Below are 16,436 nucleotides of genomic sequence, written 5' to 3' on the forward strand. Positions count from 1 at the left end.
GATTTATTACATGCGATTTCCTGAACCAGGTGTTCGTAAACTTCTTTAAAATTTGAGTAGTAATAACACTCTGCCATGCGTTGTTCAGATCCAGAATTTCAGCTGCCTGCCAGCCAGGTGACATCGAGGCTGGTAGCGAGGCCTGTCTTACTCATCCCGCTCTATGAGGGAAAGTGTTCTCACCAGAGACAGCCTGTGCTGGCGAGGCGTGTGCGTAGTTCCACTCAGAGGCACTGTCTGCTTGAATGGAAACAGGTCTGACTGCCATTTTGCCCGTTATGTAAGGAGTTGCATGTAACCACCGAGTTACGTGGCTCCATATTTCTGATGTATTCCAATGATGATTTAGTCCCCTGTTGTGGGTTGTCACCTTGGATTGCTGCCAGGCTGGCCTGTTTAATCCAGCTCTGGCGAAAAGCCAATTCTGTTCTCCCAGTGCCTTCTGGAGCTATGTCATGTTCACCCTTGAAGTCCCCCTCTCTGAAGATTTAACCAGATAATACCAGCCTTCTCGGTGTCTTTTTATTATTATTATTGTGAATTAATTCCATAGAAATACAGTAAAACTTTACCAAGTCAGACAGACACAGGAACGGCCATTCTGAATTAACAGTGTCTGAATTACGGAGGAATCTCATCCTGCTTTCTGTTATATATACCATCACCCACATTATTATGAGCTTGGCAGAAGGTTTCTCTAGAGCAGAGAGGGTCATTGTGGTTTGGGGAGAGCCTTGTTGTCAGGAGGCCCTCTGTCCACCTCTGCTGGTCACAGACTTGGGCTGGAATTCCATCTGTGGTGCAAGTTGGCTGTGGGGCCTAAGGCATGTTTCTTTACCTGATGGAACCCCCATTTCCTTACGTGTGGATACCTCTTCTGCCCAGAATGGTTTGGCAGATTGAACGAGGCAAAGATGGCAGTGTGTGTGGTTCATAGTAGGTAACAAGTGCCCCCTGCCTGGCTCCCTGACACCAGCTATTTTGGCAAGAGCACTGCACATGGAGCGGAGGAACTGCCCTGCCAGGCACCTCCTGTGCCTCACTGGTAAAGCAGCCAGGTAATGCCTGCTCTGTTCTGCCCTGCCTACTCCATGAGCATCATGAGAAGCCTTTGAAGAGTGTGAATTTAGGGTGTGTGGTTAGTAGTGGGGGGTTTCTAGTGGGCAGGCTTTTTTTTTTTTAATCTAGTCAGACTTTCTGGGCTTGAATCCCAGCTCTACACCTTCTAATTAGGTGTATGACCTTGAGCAAATTATTAACACCCTCTGGCTCTCACCTGCCTCACAGGATTGCTGTGAGATTAAGTGATGTACTGTGTATGGAGTAGGGCACGTGGGCCTAGCGCCTAGTGAATCTCAATAAAGATGCTGATAAATTTGCCAGGACACAAGAAGGGAGGCACAGAATCTGACTTGAAAAAATATCTACAGTTTTACAGTCTCTCAGGTTTGAACTTGGGCTTATTGAACTGCTTTTTTATATCATGATATGGTAGTTTAGACCAGGGATGATCATCTTTGTCCTGAATAAACTGAGAGCGATCATATCCTGCAATGGGCCTTGCTCATCGGAAGAGCGAAGCATTGGGAGTCAGTCTTTCTGGGTTTCCTTCACGAGCAAAGAGGGGGAAAGGCTAGTAAGGCAGAATTCTTACTAGGATTGAAATATGAGCAAAGCAAAAGCTCTAGACTTGCAGAGTCCAATATGGTGGCCACTCCCCACCTATGGCCATTGAGCACTTGAAATTCGGCTAGTGCAACTGAGGCCCTGAATTTTCAATTTTACTTAATTTTACTTCATTTAAAATTTAAAGCTGATAGTTAATTCCGTTACTAGAAAACTTTTAAGTATGTTTGGGACAACTTGGGCATGCAGATTGACTTTTTCAGTGGTGAATTTTGTAATGTTTAACTCAGATCAACTATTTCTGATGGAAATTTAGTGCCTGAATTGAGATGTGCCAAATGCACAGCAGATTTGAAGTGCTGGTATTAGAAAAGATGTAAAATATTTTTAATACTTTTTACATTGATTAATATGTTGAGATGATAATATTTGGATATTTGAGTTAAATGTAATATTAAAATTAAGTTCTTTTTTAGAAGAAGATGGGCACAGATGTTAGCTCAGGGCTAATCTTTCTCAAGAAAAAATTATTTCTTTTTGCTTTTTTAATGTTGTTACTAAAATTTTTAAATAACGTACATAGCTCATGTAATCTTTCCATTGGACAGTGTTGCTCTAGAAGATCCTTGACAGAATTGAATAATTTCTAATTTATTAAGTAAAATATAATTTTTGTCAGTAGGTTGTGAAAATTTATGGAAGTGTTTTTTTTTTTTCTTCTTTTAAGGTTTTTGTTTCACATTCTACCAATTAAGTTTAGAGGAATTTTTAAAAATACTCAAAATTGGAAAGAAAAGGAAAAGGCATGTAGCAGATGTGTTGCCTGAACCTCATGCACCCCAGCCTGAGGCTCCATTTCGGTGTCTTTGCTCTGGTCCTTCCTCTCAGCTTCCTTATGAAATGAACCGAGGGAGGCACTCCCAGCTGTCCCCCAGGATGTGAACCCAAACACCAGTCTTCAGCAAAAGATGCTGCTTCCATGATGGTTGTTGACTCTGACATTTGATGCAGGTACTGCATTCCCAGGTCCCATTTAGCCATGCCCCAGGAGATCAGTTTAGGAAATGTCATCCAGGAGAAATGACTTTTAATCACCCAGAGTGAATTAGCACTCTCTTCTTACTGTGGTACCAGAAATATGGAGGTAAATTCCTAAGGGAATGATTGCTGGCTGGATGTTGAGTTGTCACCAGAGTATTACGAAACAAGAGAAGATAATCCAATTAAGAGTATTAGTATTTTGCCTGACATTCATGTCCTGGGTGACACTGCAGTGTATTCTAAGAGGTGGGGGAAGTGTGTTTGATTTGCAATCAGACTGGTCTGGGTTTGAGTCCTGGCTTTGTCTCCGCTGATGCTAGTGAGGTTTCCTCACCTCTCTGATCCTGTTCCTGTGTAGCTGGTGCCTACAAACATCGGCCAATTTCCTTGTCAAAATTCCTCCCTTGTAAGGACTCGATCTGTGATACTCACACCCCTTTGATGACAAACATGGCAAATACATCACCAGCCTCATATTTTCCAGACTGAGTTAAGTGAACAAGCAAGTTTACTTTCCAATATTGTAAGCTCTAGCCAGGGATTAAGCAGGATTGCTATTTCTATATTAAAAAGAAAGCTTTATCAAATTTCATGAAGAATCTTTAGCTAAAGAAAGCTTTTCCTTGTAGGGAATTTAGCTGTTATGACATTGAGATTTTTAAATTCCAGTATTAGAGTCTAGAATTCATTTCCACCAGCAGCTTGGAAGCAGTTAATAGGAGAGGGGAAGTACTTAATAAGAGCGGGTATAATAGCGTCTCCCTTTACTGAGGGTAGGTTGGACTAAATGTGTGCTCTCTGGATGGGAAAATGATAAAATAAAATATAAATAGATAGTGGTTTTCAAGATTTAATGAAAACAAATCAAAGTAATTAAATGCATTAGAGACAACGCGAATGCAATTGTTTTTCTGCTTTTGTTACTTGCATGTTGACAGCTTGTCTTTTTTCTCATGTAAGTTCTGGCTAGACCTGTGCCTGTCTGACAGAAGAGTCCTGAGGATTCTTGCCAGCCAGGGCACTCTTCTTTCTGTGAAGAGCTGCTTCTGTTGGTAGACTGTAAACTTCCTTAGGGCAGCTCTGAGTCTCTCATTATAGCCTCTGAGCCCAGTACAGAGTCTGATGAGTAGTGGGTGCTCAGTGGCTTCATTTGGATGAGTGAAGGATAAATGATGGTTAGACTGTGGAGCTGGTTCTGTGTCAGTCTCTGAAGAGAGGTCTACCTGAGGGACATGATAGGCTGCCCAGCACAGTGCCTGACACATGTTATGCGCTCAGTCAATGTTGGGCAGATGGAGGCATGAATCTCCATAAACTGGAAGTATACTTTGCAATTTATAAGGGACTTTTGGGAGTATGACCCATTTATAATTTGGGAAGCCACGAAGGTTCTTTTAAGCAGAGAAGTGAAGTTAAATTTTAAGAAGGCACCACGGGTGGCAGATTGACCAGAGGCCAGGAGACCAGGTAGGAAGGTGTCAGTGGCAAGAAGCGACGAGGGCTGAGGGGGGAGACTTGGGAGGGTGGGGTGGGCGGGGCTGCAGCAAACTGATGAAGCACAGTGCCAGGGGACAGGTGCCTGTGGCGGTTGCTTTGGACAAGAGCTGGGGCAGCTCTGTGGCAGAGGAAGGGTGGGGTTGCCATAGGTAACATTAAAGTACAAGGAATAGAAGTTAAGAGAATTCTCATGTGGTGGTCTTGTTTCTTTTGAGAAATAGGAAAAGTCATCTGCTGCGGGGAGAGGTGGCGGAGCAGGGAGTTTAAAAAGAAGGAATGCGTGCTTCCCAATGTGGAAAGGAACTCTTCTCGGTGCTGATGTGGCCAGAGCATCCATCTTCCTCTGAATTGTGGTTCTCTGTCTGATGGATTATTGCACAGGGAATTCTGGTCCTCCACAAAGATGTTCTGGATCTCACATCAATAAATGCATAGTTTTGTTGTGATCAAATGGGGAAGTCTATGAAAAAGGCTGTATGCAAATCTTCCAGCAGGTAGGTTTGGTTCCAACTGGTACTCCTCTTGTCATTCCATCTACACAAAGAAATGCTAGGATCCTTACATAGAAAGCTTTTTTACTTTAATGATCACTTTTTGGTTTTTTTGAGAAAGATTAGCCCTGAGCTAACTTCTGTTGCCAATCCTCCTCTTTTTGCTGAGGAAGATTAGCCCTGAGCTAACATTGGTGCCGGTCTTCCTCTACTTTATATGTGGGACGCCTACCACAGCATGGCTTGACCAGTGGTCCATAGGTCCGTACCCAGGATCCAAACTGGCGAACGCTGGGCTGCTGAGGTGGAACGTGCGAACTTAACTGCTGCGTCACCGGGCTGGCCCCCTTAATGATCTGCTTTTTAAATTGCTCCTTAAAAGGGAGGGCATGAACTGACCTCAGCTGAATGAATATACACCGGGAGAGTGTAGAGGTATCTCCCTCGTCGTCACTGTAAAATGTATGAAGCTTGTTAATACAGGTAGGTAGTAGCCGTATGCATTTTTATTTGGCATTCTTTTTTATTATTTCCCACGTCGAACTGCAGCAATGCCTGCTTACCACTAAAGAAGGCAGCAGTGTAGTTCTGAAGTTCAGCGATCCTGCCCCATAAACACTCAGTCTTGCGCTTTGAAACTTCATCATGGCTGCCTAACAGAAACTGACTTCTTCTGAATTAAATATTGATTTAAACTACTTCCCTTTTGGATTAATTCAATAACCAAAGTTTTTGTGATCTTTTCCCTCTCTGTGCTCTCACGCTGGGGGAACAATTCATCATACAGGGTTCTGTCCTGTCCTTCCAGACACCCCTGGCACCAGCCTCCCCTGAGCCATGGGCCAGCCACTCACCACAGGTTATAGGGCTGGGGTGCCAGGCAACCTCTAAAGATGGAATTGGCCCCAATCTCTGTACCTTATGTTACCAGCCCAGAACAGCCTGTGAAAAACTCTTGAAGCTAGTTGGCAAGCTCAGATGGACTCGGAAATGAACCTGATTTTGATCCAAATTGTTCTATATCCACGGCCAAGTTGTGTTAGGAAATGGACACTTCCTGTCATTAACTCCCAGCTTAGGTCATCCCTTTCATGTAATGAAGGCAAATACGACTGAAAATCCACTTTAGAAATCTAGCGTGACTAATCTGAAAGAGCTGGTTCCTCTCTTGTTGACTCACCACCACATTTCGCTCTTCTTGCTTCATTCTCAAACTGCATCCCTCACTGGGTGAAGGTCAATCCATTTTTCTCCTAATATTCTTGGAGAAGCTATGGATTGGAAAGACACAGTCAGCCTAGGGTGGTGATCATCTGCTTTCATGGACTCATCATTATTCATGGTCAGGGCGGCCAATTTATTGGCCATTCATACCCCACATCAGGTACATTTATGTCAATCCTTCTAGAACTGTCAGGCATTTTGGTACAAGGGTAGTTGCAGAGAAAGTCACTTGGGCAAACCCCCAGGAGTTATATTTTTCTTTAGCTGCTGTGATATTTTGTTTTACGCTTGCGTATTTATATCATTTGCACCATCTCAAAGCAAAGATGTGTCTTTTTTGTTTTTTGGGGTTTTTTTTTAGGAACTTAAGGAACAAAGAAGTTTATTCGCATTCCCAAAGCAGTCTAGGGTGGATGGGTGGGCCCGTTTGCTCTGTGTAGTCATTCAGTGTTCCTTCTAAAAGATGGGGTTTTTTTGGTGAGGAAGATTGGCCCTGGGCTAGCATCTGTTGCCAATCTTCCTATTTTTGCTTGAGGATCCCAACCCACGAACCCCTGGCCGCCAAAGTGGAGCGCGTGAACTTAACCACTACACCACCAGACTGGCCCTGCAAAGATGGTTTTTCACCTCAGTTTTCCCTCTGCCCTTGAACACTGGTATACACCTGAAGACAAGCAATGGCCCTTATGTACTGACTATTATGGCTGGCGACAATTACCAGAAGATGTTTATGTGTGTTTTTCTCTCGATTATCAAAATCCATGTTCATACAGAACAGTATAAGCATGCAGGGAAAAAAGTCTGTCCCCTTAGGGGTCATCACTGCCAATCTAGTGACCAGGTTCCTAGGAGTGTCTCTTCTTGTACATTCTCTTCTTCACAAAGTTGAGTGCTTACTCTGTATACAACTTTATACTCAGTTACTTTTTTGTTTAATATTATATTATAAACATTTCCCCATATCATTAAAAGTTTCTTGTTAAAGCATTTCACTGGTTGAATATTCTATTTTATGGCAAATATTGAAATCATTTTAACCTTTCTTCTGTTTTTGACGTTTGAGTTGTTTTCTGATTTATTTTAACCATTAAATATAAACTTTGGGGGCTGGCCCCATGGCCGAGAAGTTAAGTTGCTGTGCTCCACTTTGGCAGCCCAGGGTGTCACCAGTTTGCATCCTGGGCGCGGACATGGCACCGCTCATCAGGCCATGTTGAGGTGGCATCCCACATGCCACAACTAGAAGGATCCACAACTAAAAATATGCAACTCTCTAATGGGGGATTTGGGGAGAAAAAAGCAAAAAAAAAAAAAAAAGAATTGGCAAGTTGTTAGCTCAGGGGCCAATCTTTAAAAAAATAAATAAATATAAACTTTGTATATCTTTTTACACATATCTGTTCAGTTTTAAAAATATATCCAGGAAAGTTGGGCTGTTTGTTGGCAGTATAAGAGGGCGCCTATTCTGTCACACCCTGAGAACCGTCACGTCCTTAAGTCTTTGCCAGTTTGGAAAGGAAGAATGGCATCTCATTTTAACTTTCACTGTTTTTATTACTAATGAAATTGAATGTTTTTCATAAACAGAATAGCCATCTGTGTTTTCTCTTTTTGTGATCATGTCCTTCTTTTCGGGTGAAATTGTCATTTGTGACAATTGTGACAGTTTTGATCTTGTCCCATTTTCCTAGAAAGGTGTATTGGGATGCATAACTTTGCGCATACTGTCTTCTTGGTAATAGTTAATTCCATACAACATTGTCCCTTATTTGAGAGGAAGTCAAGTGTGGAAGTGTCAAAGAGAACACACTTGGAAGTTCTAATGTTGACTTCTTGGTTGTGACTGTTGGCACCTGTAAAGTTAACTTTACCCAGTGGGCACCCCCATCCTACTTGCCCCTGACCTTGTGGGCACCCCTGTCATCACCCTGCATCCTGCCCGGGTACTTCCCCTCTGCTTGTCTAGGGCAGACATGGTAGGTCTGCTGTTGACAGAATAGTAATAATAAACTCAACATGTTGGCTCATAATAAAGTGTTCATTGACCCCCATGAGGTGATTCTTACCTACTTCCTTTCTCCTAGTGTTTCTTCTCAGATGCTTGCCTGACTTTTCATGCCTGCCCCTTACTCATTGTTTGCAGGTAGTCTTTTTTTTTTTTTTTGAGTTAATGATAGGTTACAATCTTGTGAAATTTCAGTTGTACATTAATGTTTGTCAGTCATGTTGTAGGTGCACCACTTCACCCTTTGTGCCTACCCCTCACCCCACCTTTCCCCTGGTATCCACTAAACTGTTCTTAGTCCATAATTTTAAATTCCTCATACGAGTGGAGTCATACACAGATTATCCTTCTCTCACTGGCTTATTTCACTTAACATAATTCCCTCAAGGTCCATCCATGTTATTGCAAATGGAATGATTTTGTTCTGTTTTACAGCTGAGTAGTATTCCATTGTATATATGTACCACATCTTCTTTATCCATTCGTCTGTTGCTGGGCACTTAGGTTGGTTCCATGTCTTGGCTATTGTAAATAATGCTTGTTTGCAGGTAGTCTTTGACCTCCTCTTCTCTTCTTCATCTCCTTGCATTCTCCAAGTTATCTAGCTCACTCCATGCCCTCAGCTGCCACCCACAGGCCAGATGTCCCCAGACCAAACCTCTCCTCCAGGCTGCAGATCCACATAGCTACCTGCCAGTTGGGGGTCTTCCCCTCGTGTCCCACTGGCGCTTCTAATGCAGTGTGCCCCCAAATGATCCTATTCCTCCTCCATGACTGGCCCTGTGGCCTGGCTTCTCTCTCCTAGTAAAGAGACTTCACTCCATCCTCAAGCCAGGTACCCGGTGAGCATCTGGAAACCCCCCTTTCCCTCATTGTCTGCATCCTATCAGTTCTGCCTCCTTCATGCGCATCCCTGTTCCTCCTGCCTTAGTCCAGGCTTTACTCCCTGAATGAATGAATGTGTGCTTTCCCAGTTAGAGTCTTAAAAAATAAATAAATTAGGTTTCTCTAAAATAAATCAAGATTGATATTTTGCAGGACATGGCATTTTAATGGAATATTTAAGAATTCTTCTATGAAGTGAGTCCTTATCCATTAATTTGCCTTTTGTAGAAACTTGAATTCTTTACCTACTTGCTTGGTTTAGAGCAAAGAACACCTTGAATAATGTCTAATGCATATTAGTCAAATGAGAGCCCCTGGACGTTGCTTTGTAGTTAAAGCGCTTTTGATTTGACGGCTTGACGTTTTTTCTTTGGGTCATAATTATTTCCATATTGCAGTATGTATTGTTTTTTGTAATATTGGAATTGTCCTTTATTAGCCAGTTTTTCAACTTCCCCTCCCAGGGAACTCAGGCAAGAAATGCAAATATTTTCATAAGAGTCTTTGAGGGAGTAAAATTAATATTTTTGAGAATGAAAATATAGTGAATTGTCTCCTAAGGATTGAAAGACTTTATTAAGATAGCAAAATATCCTTCCCCAAGGGTACGTTTTTTCAGGGCTTATTGGAAATATGATGGTGGGGAGAATAAAAGGAAATTTAATACCACGGAAGTTGGAAACAGCCACTGAAATCCAACCTGTTTTCAGAACACATATAACACTCTAATTCCCAGAGATTTAAGACAGCTCAGTTCGCTTCCTGAGGTTGTCAGGCTCATTATGATTATGACGTGGAAAGGTTCTTCACGAAAATGCCATGACAGTGTTTTATTTACTGTGAATATTTCCTACATCTGAATACGAGGTGTCCCCATGGGTCTGCTGTCCCTTATTGGTATCAAGTTGCTTTCGTGTTGGCACTTTTCTTATATTGGGTTCCCCAGAAACAGATCCTGTGACAAGGACTCAAGTACAAGTCGGTTATTTGAAAGGTAATCCTGGAAAGCATTGTTAAGGGAATAGGGGTATGAAATTGGGAGGAGAAGACAGCAAATAAAGGGATGTTCTTGAGCAGGTTGCTCCATCCCTGGTGAATTCTAGGCAACATCCTTCAGAATCATCCCATCTGAGGCGCCGGCAAGCTGGGACATGTCTCCTCCAGCTCACATGCTTCATTGACTGATGGCTGCCTTTGAGGCCAGCACTTAAGGTCTCCTCCTCGGCTGGGGCCGAAGGAGAACCTTCAGGTGGGGTCCCGAGTGCTCACTGTAAGCATGTGCAGGAACGGGGAGCTGAGGGGATACGGGGGGGCACAATCAACAGTGCCTGCTGAGTGTGCTGCTTTGGCATTTTCACCACTGATAGACAAGTTCACTTGAAAGAGACACTGCAGATGCTCAGAAACAAAGCACATACAGAGATTGTTGGTATCAGTGCCTGATACATGTTGGAGTGGATTTGAAAGATATTGAGAATTTGACACCACTTATCCTGAAATGGAGAAGGGAAGATGTAGGGAGAATCCCTGAGAGGTGCCTAGATGTTGTTCCTAAAATGACATATTGCGCCTCAGTAACAAACGCTAAGCCATTACAGTGACAAATGGAGGAACCAGATTGTCAGCTCCTTACAGGGTTGAGGTTTCCTCATTGCTAATCAGCCTACGGAATTATAACTAGGCCCACAAGGAAATTACGATATTTTTTCCATGCACTCACATCTGGAAGAAAACAAAAATCTGACGGAAATCTGTGGCCAGCCAAGTCTGAACAGAACCACCTTCATGACTTTGGGAAATTCCTGGGGAAGGAAAGAAGGTGGAATCCAGTGCCACTGGTGGACCTTGAAAAGAATCCTTCTCTGTTATGTTTTTTTATTCCTTTCTGTTGTACAACAGTCTTGATGACACATCTTAATATGGAAAATATATTCTAATATCCTGTTGATTCTTCTATTAGTGTATTTAAGGGATGAGGGGGGAAGAGATCTTGAAGCTGTCAGATACCTAATCATTTAGACCTATTGTGTGAGGCTGGAGCAACAGTAGGAGAGTGTCCCTGTCCTTAAAGAACCCCAACCCAGCCATGAGGGGGCAAGCAGAGAAGTCACTGCCACTGTGATAAACTGGTTATACTGGGAACAGAGGAAGGAACAATTAATTCTGCCATTTGAGGAAGGCATCCCAGAACTGAGACATTTGAGTTGGGTCTTAAAGATGACTAGGTTTCACTAAGGGATGAAGGAGGAGAATGACAGTCCATATGGAGACAAGTGTGGGCAAAGGCAAGGGCACCTGAATGTCAGAGCAAGGTCAAGAAGGGTGAGTGGTTTGGTGTGACTGAAATACAAGGTGTAGTGAGGTTGTAAGGCAGGCAGGAGAAGTCAGTGTGGGGAAGTCCTGAGGGCCTTGCCCTGCCTTTACTGTCTCTCCTACGCTCATGTCAAAAGGTAGATACCATTTATGGCCGAACCATTTCTATTGTCTCATGTCCAAGTTCCTATCAAACATCCTGCCATTGTGGAAACAACTTAGGTGCAGGATGATGAATGGAGTTTGTATAACATGTGTGGGGTTCAGAGTTCCACAGATGCAGCCTTTTGGTAGTTAAACCAACTTTTTGTGCTAATGGCCGATTTTGTATGGCCTATGGATGCCTTGTTGAAGGAGAAACTGACATGCTGCATGTCAATATTATATATAAAATATATTATTATATTATATATTATATATATTATATATAATATATAAATAATATATATAAAATATATTATTTATCGTCTATTTGTCATGTATTTTCTATCACTCCAACAAGCTCCAAATGTTCTACATTTCTGAAAATATCTGGCTATATTTAATAGTATGTAGAATTGGTTGTGCTTATTTTTTCCTAATTCTTTCCCTTCTCTGCACTAGTTATCTCACAGCATGAGTGTGTTGGTGCTTTTGGCTGTGTTTGAGGGGCACACCCACTCTTAGAATCCTTCAGTATGTGGATTGAGAAAAGGAACAAAGTAGTAAGTTGGTTTTGGGTTTTCTCTCATTTTACATTAAGCAGTTCAATCCCTTTAGTATTCAACTTTGTCTTTTGTTTTTGTTGGAGTAGCTACCTTGGTAGAGGGAAAAAAATGCAATGTGGTGGTGTCCAGGTCCTGGGGCCATTTCTCAGCGTGAATTAGGAGCAGAAGCTGAAAGTAACTCCCAGACACATCTCAAGGAACCCCGAGGAAGGTTGGTCCAATTACTGTCTCACTGTATCTTGGGCTGACTGGTCTTCTTGCTGCTTAAGTTCAAAATTGCACAGTTTGTCCACGCCCAACAAAGCTCTCCGAATGGCTTTGCTGTAGAACTCCTCCAAGCAGGCACCTTGTTTATTTCTTAGACTGACCAGTACACTCACGATTCTTTCTCCCTTAGGAATTTCCACTTCCTCTTTTATTATTCATGGAGTGTTTTTTCCCATGGAATTCCCCATTCCTCTGTAGATTCACGTTTATTCCATCCTTTGAAACTGCGTTCAGGCTTCCAGGAGATGTTTCCCTGATGATTTCACAACATAAAATAGTCTTAACAGTACTTGACGCTAAAGAAAGAAATGTGAGGACATCTGGAGTCTGATTTAGTAAATTGGTCCTTAACTGCTGTGTATCTTTGGGTGAATCATTGTCCTTTATGAGTAAATGTAAGAATAATCAATCCTGAGAAACTGATAACAGCACCAGACGCATAGATCTTGCTCTACCCCTTGTTAGTCACTCTCTCCAGTACAAGAGAAAATACCCAGTAAATGGGATATTTGTTCAGTCTTGTATTTAGCATCCACTATTGCAGTGTGCCCTCCTGAGCACCAGCGCTCTTCTCCATGTCCAGGGACTGGGATGGGGGTCCGGTCCTTGAATTTCAGGAGACTGCTCTTGTTGTCCCTGGTCTTGTGAGTGCTATCCTCCTAAGAGCCCTAAACCTGAATTTCTCCTGGCCTCACCCAGATGAATCTTCACCCACTATTGGGACATCATGGTCTCCTGACCAGAGTATTAGATCAGTTTCTTCCATGGCATAGTTATTGAAAGCTGCCAATGGAACCTGGTTTTGAGGACAGATGAGCTTTTTCTTTCTGATGGAGCAGAACATTGTATGAGAGGGTATGGATTGGTGGCCAATAGACAGGTAAGAAGTAGAGTGATTCTTTAGTGGTTCCTCAGCCCCTTGTGGAAGAATGTTGGTTATGTGATTTTTACTGAATTTTAAGCTTGTGAAGTTTAGTCAGAATGAATCTTAACATTCATTCTGTAGGACTCAAGCCTTTGGCCAATGCTCAAAAATATTATATCTGACGACAAAGACCTCAAACTTTTGTGCATACCTCTAAGAAAGTTTTCTAGGGCTAACCAAGATGATTTGAGTAGAAGTTTCTCCATGTCTAATTACCTGAGAAAGAGAACTGTGCTGCCCTTTAGTTTTATAACCGCAACTCAGGATTCGCAGTGGTGTGTGTCACTTCCATACATTAGAAGGCATTTTGGACATACGACGTTTCTGGGACATTTCATAAGACATCAAGACCAAGTATGCTAAACTAGAACTGTTCCAGAAATCCGGAATTCATGACCACACTTTCCAAAGTGGTGTTAAAGGAGAGTGGTCTTCCTCAGCTTCTATACCCTTATTTGTTCATCATTAAACAAAGTTAAACAGGATTTGTTTTTACTGTGGGACTTCTCAGAGACTTTAACATGCTAGTGTGTACAATGGCTCTTCAAGGATGGGATATAGGATTCAGGGTTTATCCTGGGACCCCTGCGATCTGAGAGCACCTACGACCATCTCCCAGAACTCATGTCACTCTGGCACAGTGAGGGAGATGCTGACATGTGGTAGATTAAGAATGGTCACAAATCCATTTTAGCTCTTCTCATCCAGAACTGGAGCCTTATTTCCCTACCTCTTGCATCTGGACTGGCCTTCTGACTCGCTTGGGAGTGAGAGATACAGCAGAAGTATCAGGTGAGTTCCACAGCCTGGACCTCAAGCGGTCTGGCAGCTTCTCTTTTGCCCTGTTGGAACTCTGCCCTGAGACCTCCATGTAAGAAAGCCGTCTTGCCTATAAGAGGAGGAGAGGCCCATGGTGGGGAGCTGTGGTGCCCTGTCGGCAGGTAGCGTTAACTGCCACACCTGTGAATGAAGCCTTCATGGGTCTTCCAGCACAGCTGACCCAAGTGAGAGCAGTGTGTTTGTGAGTCCAGGCAAAACCAGCAGAGTTGCTGCACAGCTGACCCACAGAATCATGAGAAGTCATAAATCATTGTTTAAAGCCACTAAATTTGGAGGAGCTTTCTTACACAACCATAGTTAATAGATACACTAAGGTAAGCAGTAGCACCCAACAAAAACTTTGAAACAAGACAGAAAAAATATGGTGGTTTCTCTAATCAGATCCTTTCTATGAGGATTTTCTGGCTTAAAACTTAATTTCAGGTTTTCCAGAAACCTGAGTCAAGTGAATAGTTAACAGGAACGTAATGTGTTTGGCCCAGCACCAGAAAATGGCACCTAATCACAGCAGGAGTGACCCAGTATGCGTCATGCTAAAGCTGCCTCGGAGAGGCTGAACTGATGGAGAGGTTGTAGCCGTCCTACCTGCTCTGGGACATTTTCCTGAGGGCTGTCTGACAGCTACCCCTGAAGGTGACCAATGTCGTTTAGGGCCCATTCTTTCAGCTTAATAGTTAGATTTAAGCAGACACACCTTCGGAAGCAGCCCATCTGCTCCACTCGCTGACCAGCTGTGGGGATGTGAGACCTTGCCAGTGTTCCTGTCATAGAGCGAGTTTAATTATTACTGGCTCCTAGGAGCAAATCTGATTAGCAGATGTCGAAGGGGGCCCATTTTCAGCAGGCCTGTGGTGAGAGGTGGAAGTGTGAAGAGGCCCGGGGCGGCGCCCCTTGCTGAGGCCTGAGTGCCAAGTGCCGAGTGCCTGGGCCTGGCAGCACTGCCTCCTTGGACGTTGCCTCCAGGTCTTCTCACTGCCCCAAGGCCAGGGGCCGCTGTTTACATGGCACTTGGGACTATAGGCTCATGGACTGCAGCTGGGAGGCCTCGGGCAGAGGCACACCAGCAGCTAAGCCCAGGCCTTGAAATGCTCTTGACTGGAGGGTCGTGACAGTCATGCTGTGGCCACGCTGGCCATAGTGAGCTGGGAAGAAGCAGAAGGTTCCGGGAACCATGGGAGTTGGAGCTGGAAAAGACTCACTTGGTCATGAAGCCTCTTCCTCCAGCCCAGCCGGATCACTCCCCCGGGATACCCTGGAGTGCTCTGTAAAATCTGTTTCCAAGTGACTCAGGCTGGGAGCCTTCCAGCCTTTCCCTTGGGAAGTAGAGCGGCTCTTTCTGTGGAGGAAATATTTGCCTCACGATTGGTTGGGATCTTTTGTTGGTTGGCTCCAGCCCCATCACTCCTGGCTGGTCTCCCTCGGACCACCCTGAACAAGTCCCCCTCTACCTCTTGCCTTCCCACAGTTAAGTCTGTGTCATGCTTCCGCTGAGCAGCAATTAAACGAAGGAGGAGGGGCCCGCTTCCTAGTCTGGTCTTTCTGAAGCGATGACTTTCTCCAGCTGCTTCAGGATTCTGATCCCCTACTCTGAATTTCTTTCCAATTTTTTGTCCCTGTAAGATTTCATACGTGTGGAAACTGTGCTGGTATGTCAAAGGCACTGTAAGGAGTGTATGTTCCACCATGGGAATGGCATTCTCATTGAAAATTCTTTTGAGTCTTTGCTGGATTGAATTGACCTTAGTTTAAATGTCATGGCCTAATGGGTGCAAAAAACTGTAAATGGAACATGGCTCCTCCAGAAGCCAATAATAATGATATCATACATCATACAGACTGGTTGGCACAGCCGTGTAAATACTGTGGTCCTAGGACATTTCTTTTGAGGAGTTGGTGTAACTCAGTGTACAGTCAGTAAAACAAAGTAGGGGTCTGTGTATGTGCACAGACCACAGCCATGGTAGGAATGTTTAGTAAGCAAGCGACCGTGGTTTTGTGGGTCTCTGACTTTGTCATTACTGATGAAGCTAAGAAATGAAAAGCAAGAGCTCACCAATGCGACTCTTCAAGTTGAGGCCATGTGACGGTTATAGGCCATGGGATCCAAATGGGAAGAGCGGTTTAGATCAGGGTTTTTCTGAGTGTGTTCCACAGACCGCTATAGTTCCTAGGGGCATTTTAGGGGCTGCCTGGAGGTAATGGTGGTGGTGAGAGCAAAGTGGCCTTTGTCAACCTCTTACCTTTTAATAGACACAGCTCTGCTTTGATCTGTTTCATATAGAGAACTGGAGGTGCTTATCAGATTCTGTTTGATAAATAGTGTTCCATGCTCAAAAAGAAAGTTTGCAAACCGCAGGTTCAGAGGACTGACTTCTAGTAAAAACAAACAGAGAGAGAAGCCTCTTTAGCCAAGCAACTAACGATTACATTTCTGGGATCCACATAGATCAATCCACAGACATTTGGAAGCAGCAAAGCAAAGAACTAAACAAATAGATGTTTCTGTGTAACTACTATGTCATCAGGAAACTCTTGGTCAATATAAACAGAAGATGCAGACGGTGACCTCTAAGTGGCAAGGAGAACAGGAAGCCAGTTCTGGTCATGTGTGTAGG

The 16,436-nt window shown here is 43.5% G+C and overlaps 1 protein-coding gene across 44 annotated transcripts in view; it reads left to right on the forward strand.

Annotated features, from left to right (window-relative positions):
* The window catches only part of LHFPL2 (LHFPL tetraspan subfamily member 2), a 158,057-nt gene that overhangs the window by 78,650 nt on the left and 62,971 nt on the right, over positions 1 to 16,436 (forward strand). For 5 of the 44 annotated variants that reach the window (XR_011506027.1, XR_011506028.1, XR_011506014.1 and 2 more), the window contains 2 exons: positions 2,515 to 2,637; positions 4,386 to 4,658. The exons of 32 other annotated variants lie outside the window; for them this stretch is intronic. The gene's annotated coding sequence lies outside the window, so the exon portion shown is untranslated. Of the gene's footprint in view, positions 1 to 2,353; positions 2,638 to 4,379; positions 4,659 to 16,436 lie in introns of those variants that run through there. 7 more of the 44 variants (XR_011506034.1, XR_011506032.1, XR_011506019.1 and 4 more) reach the window with 4 other exon arrangements.

Source organism: Equus asinus, chromosome 9, assembly GCF_041296235.1.
Source record: "Equus asinus isolate D_3611 breed Donkey chromosome 9, EquAss-T2T_v2, whole genome shotgun sequence".
NCBI classification, from domain to species: Eukaryota; Metazoa; Chordata; class Mammalia; order Perissodactyla; family Equidae; genus Equus; species Equus asinus.